Below are 14632 nucleotides of genomic sequence, written 5' to 3' on the forward strand. Positions count from 1 at the left end.
CCTCCACTCCTATCACTAGTTATGCAGAAGAGGCCAACCACTACCTTACCACAAACTCCTTTCAGGTAGCTGAAGAGAAAAGTTCTCTTCTGAGCCCTCTCCACAGACTAAACAATCCCAGTTAGTTCAGATGGTCCCCATAAGTCTTGCGCCCCAGATCTTTCACCAGCTTTGTTGCCCTTCTCTGGACATGTTCCAGGGCCTTGATGCCTTTCTTGTAGTGAAGAGCCCAAAACTATGCACAGTACTCGAGGTGTGGACACGCTGGAGCTGAGTACAGTGGGACAATCACCTCCCTAGTCCTAATGGCAACACTATTTCTGATATAAGCCAGGATGCCAATGGCCTTCTTGGCTACCTGTTCTCATGTTTAGAAGAGCTTTGACCGAACACTAAGATCCATGTCTTCCACAGCATAATCACCACTCAGCCCTGTAAGGAAGGATACTGATGCAGTCAAGCTCCAGTCACAGCAGAAACACAGCAACAACTAATGCTGGCACCAGTTAACCCCACCAGCTCAGACATCTGCACTAATACAGCCAAGCACAGAAACTCTACTGATGTACCGAAAGACTCTCCAGGACTAGTTAGTGGATTTGGGGTGAAATATAAATACACAGAGGGAACATGAAACTGGACTGAACTTTGTCAAGGACAATTCTCAGGGCTCTGTAATGGATAGGCAACAGGTTTACATCTTCTGCTGGCTGGAACTGATAATATGCACTGAATTACATCAACACAATTCTTCTAATCTCCTGATCATTTCTCACACTTTTGTCAAGGGATAATATTCTTCATTATTATAATAATTCACGGAAGTCTGAGTATATTATCCTTACTTTTAAAGTGATATACAATATAATAAGAAATAAACTTTACATTATAGTCAACCTAGAATCACCATTCATCCTTGATGAACAGTAAGACTGTCCTGATTTTGTCAGAAATGTTTTCAGAGTGAAGAGAGAGGGAACAAATACTTGAATGCTGCAAACATACAAAACACGTGACGCTGAGCACTGCATGTACCCAGGCTGTCTAGCTAGCAAGACGGTACTTCAGAGACAAGGCATTAAACGTCATTCAAGATCTGCATGTTTAAAATCTCTTTGAATGTATTTGGACTGTTTTCCCTCCTTGCTTACTTGATGAGCCCTCAGGCAGTATAACATAGACCAATCAAATCAAGGATTTTTGACACCATCTCAATAGAAAAAAAATATTTATCTTGTTCTCTGAAAAACTGGAAATGTTACTAAAATATTTAAAAAAACTCATCCTGAAGATAATTTTGTTGCAGAAATACAATGTATATTGTTCAACAGTTAATACTGAGCAGACTAACCTTATTGTTCCTGCTCATTTCATCCTGAAAATAACTCCTTTTTAAATTGTTACGGTGATAAGCCATATAGCGTAGGAATTTGAAATATCCATATTCCTGAGGTTCAGAAGACTGAGATAATACTCAGCAGAACTTCAGGCACCAAAAATCCTTTGTAACTACCCAATCCTCCCATAATGATGAATAGTGTAAACTTACAATGTTTTAGTTTAAAGTTGTTAGCCTTTAAATCCCCCCAATTATTCAAGCTGAATAAAGCGTTAGACCAATCATTTGAAATCTGATTGCTCAGCTATACTCTGGGCAGCAAACCAAATTTGTTTAAGACTAATTTTATTTTAGGCTTGAGAATTTTTGCTCATCAAAGATTTCTGCAATAATCATGTTAGCTTTACATTGAAACAGATGCTTCTAATAGGAGGACTAAAGCCTTCAACTGAAGTCTTTACTTAGATGAAGCCTTTACTCAGACAAAACTCCTACTTATCCCCTTAAACACAAGTCAGTGTAATTTGTGAAAGCACTGAAGGAGGACACAAGACTGAGCTAGCAGTCTGCACTGGAGTTTGTCCTCAGCTTTCCGAATAGAAGATTCAATGCTCTTATTTAAAACATCTGAAGAAAAAAAAAAAAAAAAAAAAAAAAAAAAAAAAACAAAAAAAAAAGAAAAAAAAAAGAAAAAAAAAAGAAAAAAAAAAGAATTTCCAGGGATGGGAATGATTTTAGACTATATATTTTGAGAGTAATAAGAAAGCATGGAAAGTCTGAATAGTAGTTTGAACTTCTGCTTTGCTTGCAACTTCAGTCACATGGCTCATGGTTGCAGAAAATGAAGAAAAGAAGGAGAAGATGAAGGAGAAGAAGGAAATATGTCTAGGGACAGTTTAACAGCAAATAATAAGAATGTCAATCCAAAAAGACAAGTTCTAATTGCAGTAGATCATTAGGAAATCTGCTCTAGGTTTTCTCTCTTTTCTGTAAAGATGAATCAACAAATCAACACTATAAAGCTTTCCATTTGTTTTGACTCTCCATCTTCAGGAAAGAATTTATGTGGCACATCTAATAAATAATTCACGCAATAAATTGGCATTCAGTCTACCTTGATGACTGTTTTCTCTCAATTATGGTAATGAATTCCTTATTCTGATATTTTAATACTGTAGTTGAGTTGGATACAGTTGCATATTGTGTAATAAATGTTACTTTGAGCATAGCTAGAGCTGTCACGGATGCCAATAGGGCACTTGTTGATACCCAGTGAAAATGAAGAACAAGGACAGAAGTGTCCAGTCCAAAAAAAAAAAAAAAAAACAGGACCAAAAACAAACAGGAATGGAAGAAAAAGAACTAGCTAGGCAAGGGAACTCAGAGCAAGGGACTACAGAAGAGATGAGGAAGGTGTCTGAAATAGACTGAGATAAAAAGTTGGACAGGTTACATTCAGACATACTGCATACAAATGGGATGGCAACAAGATGCCTTGGTGTGAACATTTGTTTCTGCAAAAAGGAATTGTATTGGCCAGATAAGAATAGGCAAGTGGAAGGAAGACTTAGTGTGCAAGTATAAAAATTAGACTGTGCACTAGTTAAAAAGAATACAGAAGAAGTGGTTGAATTTGAGTAAAAAAGGGAGAAAAAAAATCCAGGTTTCCTAGGACATTCTGGAGATCAGGGCTGACTACAGATCTGCTTCAGGGAAATGCTTCTTGCAATTTACCCATCTTCCTCCCATCTATGACAACTTGCTCCTTCCATCACTTCCTCTGTCATAAGTCCACGGACAAATTTAAACATCTCAATTCCACGGAAGGTTAAACTGCAGAGTTTAGCTGTTATTTAATTGCCCATTAAATCTTAGGAAAAAAATTACTGTCAGAGCCCTGAGTGCCTGACTGGCCCTACTAGCTTCATCTAATTATCCTTCCCATCCCTGGCCATGGGCTAGGAGCCTCATTTCAACTCAGCCCAGGATCTTCAATCCCTGCCACAGTGATGCCGTGGGATGTCAGTCTCCAACTCTATCTCCTGCTTTCCTGGTCTGAGTCCTGCCCATGAGGGCATCACTCAACAAGGGCTTCTACTCCAGATCCCTCAAGGGCAGCCTCATTCTTTCTGCTTCCTGAAACTTTTACAGAGGCACAGTCATATCCACAGATGATAATAGCAAAGTAAAGCATTTGGAAGCACAGAGAATACAGATAAAGTTACCTGAATTTGGCCCCTTTCCATGAAACCATTTCGTGAAATGTAACATAGAAAATCCTATGACAGAATTAATAATTTCATCTCCCATAAAAACGTGGTGACAAAGGCAGTGCTGAACAGCAAAGTCAAACTGTGCCTGTGCTCTTTCATATGACATTTTACGCATGTATGAAGTCGGAAACAGTCTGGTTAGGATAAAAATATTGTATGAATGGCAGTGCTTCAATTAAAAGTAAAAATAAATCAGAACAGCTTCCCTCTTTCAATATTCTCTTATCACAAGCTGGATAGAATCTGTTCAGTTTCAGAAATTATGTCAGTCTATATTGTTTTCCTAACTTGCACCTGCCTGGAGATGAGTCAAATCTGTTGAATCAAGGTTATGTTTGATTTGATCTCTCAGTAATGTTCTAGCTGTTTTTCAGGTCTGTGCTTTAACTCCCACTCTGTACCTGACTGGTTTTATGGCATCCACCTATCATCTATCCTTCTTAGATAAAAGAGTTCTGTAGTTATGTCTTTTCAGTGTTTCCATTTAGGTATGACAGGTCAACACCACAGGATTTCGCTTCCAAAAACCACATTAAATGTGAAACGTGGTACAAGAATAATTTACTGATAAATCTTTAGTATCTTCAGTGACTATAAGCGACTTAAAAAAAAAAACAAAAAACAAAAAACCTAGTTTTTGGTTTCCAGTGAAAAAGAGCTGATTTCCTGAAATCAGTGGTGTTCTGTTACAGTCCTTATCTCACCGCTCTTGTTCATTTCTAAGAAAGGCAGATAGATATTAGACATCATCTGATGTGATAATGTGTTACATTTATAAGCCTGATATGAATCATCCTTCAAGTAAAGCTGTGGCACCAAACTTACTGTTCTCTGTACAAGATCTGGCATACAAATTAGTCTGTTGCCATAAATTTGAATTATGACACAGAAAATGCCAATCTTACCCACCTGCTAGTAAAACTAAAGTACCTACCTGGATTATTTGCCCTGAAGTGATTGATGTACGACAGGTTTTAATTATGTGTTTTATCCTGGACCTGCTCCATCAAAAAAAAAAAAAAAGCCTACTAGGCATAAGCAGCAGCTTTTGAATAGCTGTGTTCTTAAGCTTTCGTGTAAGCCAGTTAGAAACACTTTCTGCCTCATACAGAACTTTAGCAATGCTCATAGATATGTGTGCACCAAGCTTTCCTCTTACATTCGAGGTCTAACTGTTGGCTGATCAACAGCTCTTCTCAGGACCAAACTGGCTATGAAAATACTGGAAAGCTATATTAAACACTGAAATGACATGGACATTGAGTATTAATATAAGATTTTGCTGTGAGCAGTGGATGACTATAAAACAGGGAGGAGTCACAAGGAGAAATAAGCTTTTTGTTTACAATGCTGTCTGTCAAAGCACATTTTTATAAGATTGTGGTTAACAAGCGAAGCTTAGTTATAAAATTACAGTACAGAAAATTCACATACACATCACATGCACACACAATTTTCATTTGACCCCAGGCACTGTGGTGATTCCAGCAGTTTCCGTGGGCCTCATGATCTCTGTGGTAGCCAAGATCTGACAAACAGAGACACAATTATATGCCAGCTGCTTTGAAATTTGGATCCTAAGACAATTACCCTACTTGCTGGCTAGTCCAGCTCAGTATTTGCTAGACATCACACACCAGTACATGTATTCTTACTCGCTGTGATTGTTGGCACACAGGCACATGGGCCACAATGGTTTGAGGCCAGACTCTAGTTGTTGGCCTCTGTGTGTACACAGAGGACTAGTATGCACATCTCCACACATAAGAGCAGACCTCCATATACAAATCTACACACAGATGGTGACTGAATTCTCCTCAGCCAGAAAAACATTTCGAAAAGGAGATGAATACATCGATTCCTCCTTTTTCCTACCTTTGCTTCCTTCTGCACACATCCCATACTAATTCTCATGCTTAATTTGTCCCATACCCCAGGCAGTAACTCTCTCAGACCAAAGGGGAGCAGCAAGCACCAGTACTGGATATCACCCTCCACATGTAGGGCGAATGGCACAGCTGGGACAGCTCTGACAGATGCCACATCCTTTCTTCTGACTGGGACATGAGGCTCTCCTGACCTGCCATCATACTCTTTCATATTTGTGGAGATGAGCTTTTTGCCACAAAACCTAGAAAAACTTCAGTGTCAGACTTCAATCTGAACAATCAGTTTTGTGGCTGAGACAAGGGGGACTATGTTAATTACACTGAGGAACTGCAGACACACAGAAGAAAGTGAGATCATGTCAGGTCCCTGAAGTCAGCCTTCACACAGCAGTTTCAAGCAAAAGGAGCCACCAGTTCAGACTACGTCTTGAAAGGGGCTCTGTCATTGTGAACATAATAACAATAAAAACACAAGAGACTTGAGGCAAATATCTGCAAGGTCAGATTCATAGGCCTTAGTGGGACAAGGAGTCCCACAAATTAGAGCAAAAATCAGACAGCAAGATGACATGATGTTTGTAATACAGGAGGCTCAGTGGTTTATATCTCTTTGCTTGAGTTTGCATTATCATTCAAGTGTGCAAAACCTGAGCAAACACAAAGGCATCAGAATTGCTAGGTCAGGGCAATTACTCCTGTAATAAAGAGCAACACTGTGGCAGGAGGTTATGGAGTTACCTTTTGCACTGAGAGCTGAAGGGACTTGCGTTAGTTGTGATAGAGATCTGTAGGTCAGCATAGGAAAGACCTACAGATCCAGATTAAAACACTGCGCACCACAGGAACATTCTTGCCATATCTAAATCTGAACAGCTTGACCACAGCAGACACTGCAGCCAGTTCCCAGAAGATCCCTCTGCTGCCCTAGGCCATGAGGACGATAATAACTCCTGGCTCCTCTGCATTGAGCACCACATGAATCAGATATTACATGCCTCCAGCCTCCCACTCCATTCCCTTAATATGGAGGCAAAAGCAGCAAAGGCTTTTGTTGCTTTCTCCCAGGCTATTTGTAAATACAGAAGAAGGTCATAAGTGTTGGGGCCCTACAGCTGTGCAATACCTCCTTCCTGTGGTGCCCCCCAGAGGTATCCCACACAGCTGTATTGCGCCACACCATTCTGGTTAACAGAAGTCTTGTAGGTATTTGAAACTCCCCTACCTGGCAATGTTATGTTACCTGGAAATAACTTCGTATTTTCTGAGGGAAGCTGAAGAAAATAACACTGTTTGGAGGCTCTAACCCCACTTGCTGGGAACCACTTGTATGTCTCAGCCTTTTCTGTACAGTGATGCTTAGTTAGTTTGGCTGCAATAACAAAAGCAAACGTGAGGCTGCATCTAACTCGCGCTCTGTGCGCACATCTCCCCCCATACCTACTGTCTGTTCCTGCTTCCAGCTGCTCAGGCAGCACACAACAGCTATGGCGCCCTGCCAGCCTCAGTTTCTTTCCTACAGCAAGCAGGCACAGCCTGTGGGGCTGGTGCATGCCCTGGTCCTGCTGCAAAGCTGGAAGCTGGCCAAGGCACATGCCCAGGACTAGCTGAGTCAATGTGAGAGACTCCTAGGCTTCAAAGTGTAGCTGAGCAACACATTACATGTTGTGACCTTCACAACAGTCCTTGGCCCTTCTAGAATACGAAGGTAGCATACTGCAGAATTTGCCTTTCACTCAGCTGTCAGAGAAAGCAAGAGGGAAAAGCTTACTGTCACTTTGGACTGTGAGATGTATTGCAAGGAAAATTAATAGGTTTTCCATATCCTCTATTTCTGAATCAGAATTTGCTTTGCTTTAGGGAGAAGCTAATGACAGCTGAAGAAAAAAAAAAAAGTAAAGAAAAGACAAAGAACTTACAAAACCAGATAAATTTTTTCATCCCCAAACACAACTCCAAACAATTTCTTAGAGAACATTCCACTATCATTAGCACTAGAAAAAAAAGAATGCTTTCATCTGTTTTCTCTGTAGCCTCATGTTTTGTCATTCTGTTACTTCTCACGTAAATTATTGTAAAATATTGCTGCCATTGTGCATTCACCTCTCTGTCTGCTCTAGGAGACATCACCTTGGGGCCATCAGAGCATCTCTTCGGTTCTGAGTGTTTTACTCTCCAGCCTGCAAAAGGATTTCCCATTATCACAAGGTAAGCTTGTTATCCTTAGAGCATTTCTGCAGCAAGGTAGTGTCAGACTGGCAGCACCCAGAACTGCAGCCACGGTCCTGTTAAATGCTGAATAAAAGATGCTCTGTGCTATAGAGTTTTGCCCAGTGAAGGACAAAGAACTGCACCATCCTGTAGCCACTGCACAACTCTACTCAGCAAAATCTCTCCTTCTCCTCACTCCTCAGCTCTGCCCTTACTTGTGTCTTTGAGATCCCCTTTTCAACTACAAGGTGTAAAAAAGTTGTACTTGGGCTCAGTAGGACATTTCCCCCTCCCACCCCCCCCAATGGTCAAATGCTCCAGGAGCATTTCCTTAGAGCACCTGATGGTATTTTTAAAAGGTGACTCACAGTACACCTTGCTGGGTTTTCCTTTAAAATTTTACTGCATTGCATGGATTGTCTGACAGAAAGATTCCCACTGCTATTTTTTATATTCTTGCTAAATATTCACAGCTAGCTGCTCTAGATGATAAAATACTGAGTTCAAGGGATCAGAGACTTGACTCACTATGGCTGCTCCTACTCTGCCTCCTCACCCATCTCATATCACTTCCTCAAAGAAAAGTCACCTCCTCCTGGCACTCACACTTGGCACATTGTTTGCACCTAGGTAAGCGGGTATTAACCCGACCTGTCAGCACAGCAGAACTTTGCACTCACATTTTTGCAGAGCAGAACACTAAGGTTAGAGCAAAGCCCTGTGAAATTGAGCTGACAGTTCCTGTAAAATCTTGTATAAAATCCTATATGCCATTCAGAAAGCATAGTAGTATTTCCTGACCTTTGGAATTCCATTCGAATCATATTTAAAATAACAGAAGTAATACTAAAATATTTTCTTTTTCACAGTTTTTCTGTTCCTGTACCCATTCTGAAAAGGCTATTTCTAAATGCAGAGGGTAGCACTGAACTCCAGTTGGTAAGGAATTTCCAGTACAGTCTTGGCAATTGTTTCCTGTAGCTGACAAAACACAAGACCAAGCATACCTTATGGGGAGACTTCCTCACCAAAAAAAATGCAAAGACTGGTTTGTTTGTACCCAGTCACACACAATGCTGTCTCTGCAGAACATTGCACTAACTGCAATTAGACTTCACCTGCAGCCTTGGGGAAAACATGCAAAAATCATCCCTCCAGATGGTGCAGGGAGAGGCTGGAGGGAAGAGACGCTCCAAAGTTCCCTGACTATACAGAAGCAGCCAGTGCCACTCTCCAAGAGCTGCACAAAGAGGCTTTGTCTCAGCTGATGAGAGATCCCTTTGAAGCTTGGGAATCCTGACAGGCAGCATTTCATATCTGTCCATCTTTATGGTTGGAGCAATGAAGATTGGGAAAGAAGGAAAAGACAGGAAAGGAGAGAGCAGCTTGTCACAGAAGGGAAAGGGGAGGAAAGAAGAATGAGGATCAGTGCAGAGCAGAACTGGTGAGAGGGTATGACTTCAATGTACATTTTTCATTACCACATCCCTCCAATTTTTGGTTTAAGGCTCTCATAAAAATTGAAATGTCCAGTCTATTTTTGAATTTTAGTAAGAAGAGGGGAAATAAAATACGTCCTTGCAGCCAGGAGCTAATTCACTGTAAAAAAACATGAAAATCTTCAATGTAAAAAATGCATCATAAGACAAAATAAGCCTAATACTATTAAGAGCACACAATTCGAGTGCATGCATTGTTGGTTTCTCTATCAGATCACAGGGAATTTTATAAACAAATTCCTAATACTTGCAATACTTTGCCAAACAAATTGGCATTTTTTGCATCTAAGTATTTCTAGGTTTAAAAAAACTCAAATTCATTTCCTACTTCTGTACTGTGCTATGCTTACAAAATATTTTTACCCCTCCAAGTCTTGCTTTCTCCAGCCACAAACTGCACAACTTCCTTGTTGAAAGCTGCAACAATGCTGTAGCTGATTCTCCTACAGCAGCAAGCATTTTAAGAGTGCAAAACATATTCAAAGTTCCAAAAATCTGCTCCCTCAAGACAGCTTTCTTCACCACTGTTGACATCCTATTTCTTTACTGTATAAAACACAAAAATGTCATTCACCTCTACAACCAACTCTTCCCCCCCCCCCCCCCATAGTTCTACTTTATTCAATTAAAGGTCATTTACTGGAGTTGCAGCAGCAAAAAACAGCTCACAAAACAATCTTTCACTTTCAGATCCTTGAATAAATAAATAAAAAAAAACCAACAACACTTCATTTGTGATATTCTATTACTGATTCCGTTACTTTCTGCTCCACCATTTAAAACACAATTTTGATCTTACGAGCCAAGAATCCCAGAATCAGATATTTCAGAGGGAATAAGAGTACTAAGAGTATGAGTTTTCTCACTGGGTATAAAAGGGCACTAGAAATTACTCCCCACATGTAAAAATAAAAGTGGCAGGCATTCAGTGAGGCCAAAGCAAAAACGGTAGAGAAAGGCATAAACCTCAAGCATTTATGATTCTGTCACAAGTTTTGAGACTTCAAATCTTACTTTTCTTGAAAATATCAAACTTTCACTTTCTTCTGAATATGCTTCCCAATGCTTTCAACACTTTTCTCATAAATTCACAGGATTTCAAGCTTTTGTTCATCACTTAACTGCAACAGAATTATGAAACATGCACTGGAGAGACCCTCCAGCCCTGATTTCTAAGTATACTCAACTGCAGATGACAGCCACCATGAAAGAAACAGGTCTGAGGGAGGTACACTAAGGACAGTTGGCCCTTCCTTGAGGAATGCTTTCATCTTTGCTATAATATACAAACAGCTAAGGGAAAAAAAAAAAAGGAAATAAAAGATCAGCATTTTCTTCTTCCTCGTACAGTTCAAGACAGGAAAGTGAAAGAAAATCCCCTGATGATTAATTTAAAGGGCAAGGAGTGAGGGATTTTTATTTTGAACAACTGAGTGAATAGCAGTGAATATCAGGGATTTTCTTGAAGGTCTACAACTGGTCCTCAAAAGGGTAGGAGTAGCCAGGTAAGTCTCTGCTGTGACTGGGACATAGGAGACCAAATCACCAAACTCCTTTAGCCTCTAAATGAAATATTTAAAGCCTCTGAATATAATTTATTTGCAGTTTGCCTGCTTGTGCTCACTGATTTCAATTAATCTGCACTGGCGGAGTACATCAGCCAGGCAGAGTGCTGCTGCATTACAGTGCCCTGACTCCATTAAAACACTGCGCTGCAGCTAACTGGGGCAACCTTATGTTTATCAAATCCTCAGCTGGCCCAGATGATTCAGGAGAAAACCAGCCCTGAAAGAAGGAAGTAGAAGCAAACTGCCCTGCACTGCACACCTGAGGGCCTGTATTTGGGAGAAAAAAGATAGTGAGCCCCCATGCCAGGGAACACACTGTCACCTTCCTGTGGTTCCCTCCTGGGACACCATCCCTGTGGGCACAGCTTCTCTTTGCTCTCAAGGAAGCAGTCACAGTGCTCAGAGCAGAGCTACTCTGTGATTGCACTTCAGCTGTGCTCTCACAAATGCTTTATAATGGTTGTTGAAACAAAGGCAAATATTGACATGCCTTCAGTTGTTTTTTTTCTATCTTCGTTTCTGTTCCCTTTGTCACACAGGTGGAACACAAGATGGAAGTATTGACTGGACTCCCTTGGCCTAGAAGAAATAATACAGTATTTAAAGTCTATGCATATGATTTATTTGGCACTTGCCTACAGCTCACTGATTGCACTTACTACACCCATCATGGCACAGAATTCCAAGTGACGGTCACCCAACTGCGTTCACACCCACCATTAGGGCCTGGGACCCAGTCAGACAAAGTGGTGAAAGTCAAAAGTCAGCTACTGTTAAACAGGGATCACCAGGGTTCAAGCACTCCTGCTGCCTCCACCATGATTCACTTGGTAGGGACCAGAGTGCCATGGCTGAAATCTCACCCATCAGCACCAAGTCAAATATTTGCCATTGCTGCAGGCAGGTCCCACCTCACGCCCCAGTGGCGCCAGCTGGGCTCCTCACTGTTAGCTGACAAGACATCATAAAAAGCTCAGCAGCAGCAGTTGCCTCATATGCAAACAGGTACTTATTAACATCTCCTTACTGGGTCTGACGCCGTGTAACATGTCCTGAGTTCTTTGTGAATTAAGCACATAGAGGTACTGCGAACTTCAGCCATAATGATGGTACTAATGGCCAGGTACACTCAGCACTTACCACCAGCTGTCTATCCCCTTCCAGGAAGCTTCTCTAGGCACACAAGTGGATCCCTCACCCCTTCACTTCCTCTGGGAATGTGCTACTCTTTCTCCTGAGCACTCCAAGCCTGTGCCATCATTAGTTTTGCTTTTCATTTTTAACTCTTTGAAAGGAGTGTTTTCTTTCTTATATGGGGTTTCATAGCTTCCATACCAGGTTCGGTCTCTCAGTGGTCAGGCAGGAACTGCACTAAGAAACAGCTGCCAGCCTTCTGCTGAAATTCTGGGTGCTAGTCAAGTAATCCAGCAATTTTCAGAGAAATACTCCAGCATTTTTCTTTAGGACTTAAGAAATTCATAAAATATATATGTTTGGTTTTTTTTCCCCTCTCCTATACTACATCAAAATAACCTAGCTTTTATACAGTAAATTATAGCTATGGAAGAGCAGAATTACTAATGCAGTTTTGAAATAGGAAGCTCAGAAAAAAAAAAAAAAAAAAAAAAAAAGAAAAAAAAAAAAAAGTCAGTTGACATACCCTAGATCATTGAGTGGGGGTGACATATGTAGCAGTAAAATCCAGATCTACTGTGCACAGGAGCCTTCCTGTGCGGTACAACAGAGCCGCAACAGTGCTGAAGGGCTCCTTCAGGCTCTTCCACAGAATAAATAAATACAATTTCCCACTAAAACTCCAGGCATTTCCTGCTATTAAGCTGTTCATTGGTTAACACAGCAATGCCAACAGATCAGTTTTAAAATATTTGCCACACAGAGCAACAATTAGGCTCAAAAAGAGGTCATCCATATTGTTAGAGGTGAATAACGTGTGCATCTTGCTCTTTCTTGGCACCAACTGCTTGCCTGAGTGCATAGATATGAGTTATGTCCCCTAGCAGATGTCACCCAAGTTAAAAAATTTTGTTCTGTACTGTAAGCTCATATTACTTCCAGCACGTTGGATAGAATCTGTGTTAAAAAAGATTTGCATCTGACTGAAAAAAAGCAGCTTTTCTTCTGTGAACTAAGCACGAGCTGACTTCTCCAGTTCTCTCTCTCTTTCTTTCAGGCACCTAATTATCTTGGGAAAAAATGGCCTGTTTATCAAGTTAAACAAAACAACTACTCTCCAGAACAGACCAATAAAACAGGATTTATAGGAAGAGTTACAGTTTTATTGGCCATCGGCTTAAGCTTTTTGTCCTATTTTAGGAGAGCATCATTTTAATTAGGGTTTATCCCCCTGCTGAAAAGGTTATTTAACTATATTGTCATAAATAAGGAATTACATTGTTTAATACAGCTGTTAAAAAGGAGGTTTATAGATCTCATGACCACAAGGGTTCATTCAGGTCTCAAATAATTAATAGAAGTGGATCTATAGCAACAGTTCACAACATGCTTTTGTTTGACCTTTTTGCTCTACATTTTCTACCACTCTGGGACAGTTCTATGTAATCGCACCAAAATCTGACCTCCGTTGCCCTCTGCTGGCTACATCTTTTACTAAGCGTAACTCACAGTGCACAATCTCAGATGTTTACTGGGAAAGTTACAGAGCACCCTGGCCAGGCTGCTGGAGATAGGAGCTCTTGGGAACTACCAGCAGCAAAGTTAGAGTTCAGCTCTGCTAATCACCGCTTCCGTGTTAATGAGTTTAATGCACAGTCACAGTATTACTTAAGCCAGACAAATTATCTTGTGAACAAAGTATATTTCTGTTGTTTTAGGAATGTTTAAAAAAATATTCAAACAAAGAAGTGGATGGAGTGCTTTACCAGTCTTGAACATGTTTTTTAATGTCTAATGCTATGATATCCAACTCTAGGTTACTGATACGTATTTGTCTCATGCCAGAAATGAATTGCATTTGTTAGGAATACAGTACTTTATGAGAAATGCAGTTGTGGGCAGAGTCCAACCCCTTGCAGCTCAATTTCCTTAAAGCTAGGGAATGTGGCAGTTACCTGGTTGGCACAGACAGGTGAAGTAAGATGCATCTCTCTGCCATAGCAGCGAAGAGCATTCTTTATGGGTTAAGTGCACTGGAGGAATAGGGACATTTGCCATGTCACTGCCTTCGCAGCATCTCTTTCTTGACTAAGTGCACTGTCTGTTGTGTCTCCTTTCACAAGTGGCTCATTCACTAAATACTAAAAAATGCTCTCCCTTCATGCATGCTCCATGTGCTTGGCAGGTGCTGATCACACATGCTGTAGGAAGCTGGCTTTGGAAGTGATGAAAATCCTCTTTTTCACAGAGATAACGTAGCTCATGATTCCTTACTTTCTCAGCTATACCCTCTTCCTTAAAAACTGTTGTGATCTGTTTTCACCAAATACAAATGGCAAGAGCACCATTTAGCACAACACCATGTATGCTTTTTGTCACCAAGGAATATACTTCACAAATTGAAGCCTACAGATTCTTTATGTAGCAAAAGAATATTTTGAATGAGGAGAACAGAACATTTTAGACATCTTGAGCTCAGCAATTAGACCAAAATAAATTCAGTTTAGTGGACACAGCAAATTGTTGAGTGGAACTGTGTTTAAGGAAGAAACGATTTCCTTAAGTACGACATTGGGATAATATAAGGACGAGGCAGAAAAGAAATGTTAAATGAATCACAGTCTCTAAATGGAGAAGTGGCCGTTTCTCTTTTGTTCTGCCTGAGTTCCCCTTCAAAATTAGCAGCAATGATGTCTCTGTGGTTTTCTTTCAAAGTGTTTTA

Source organism: Centrocercus urophasianus, unplaced genomic scaffold (genome assembly GCF_019232065.1).
Source record: "Centrocercus urophasianus isolate 14NV4802_14NV808 unplaced genomic scaffold, USGS_Curo_1.0 seq_16, whole genome shotgun sequence".
NCBI classification, from domain to species: Eukaryota; Metazoa; Chordata; class Aves; order Galliformes; family Phasianidae; genus Centrocercus; species Centrocercus urophasianus.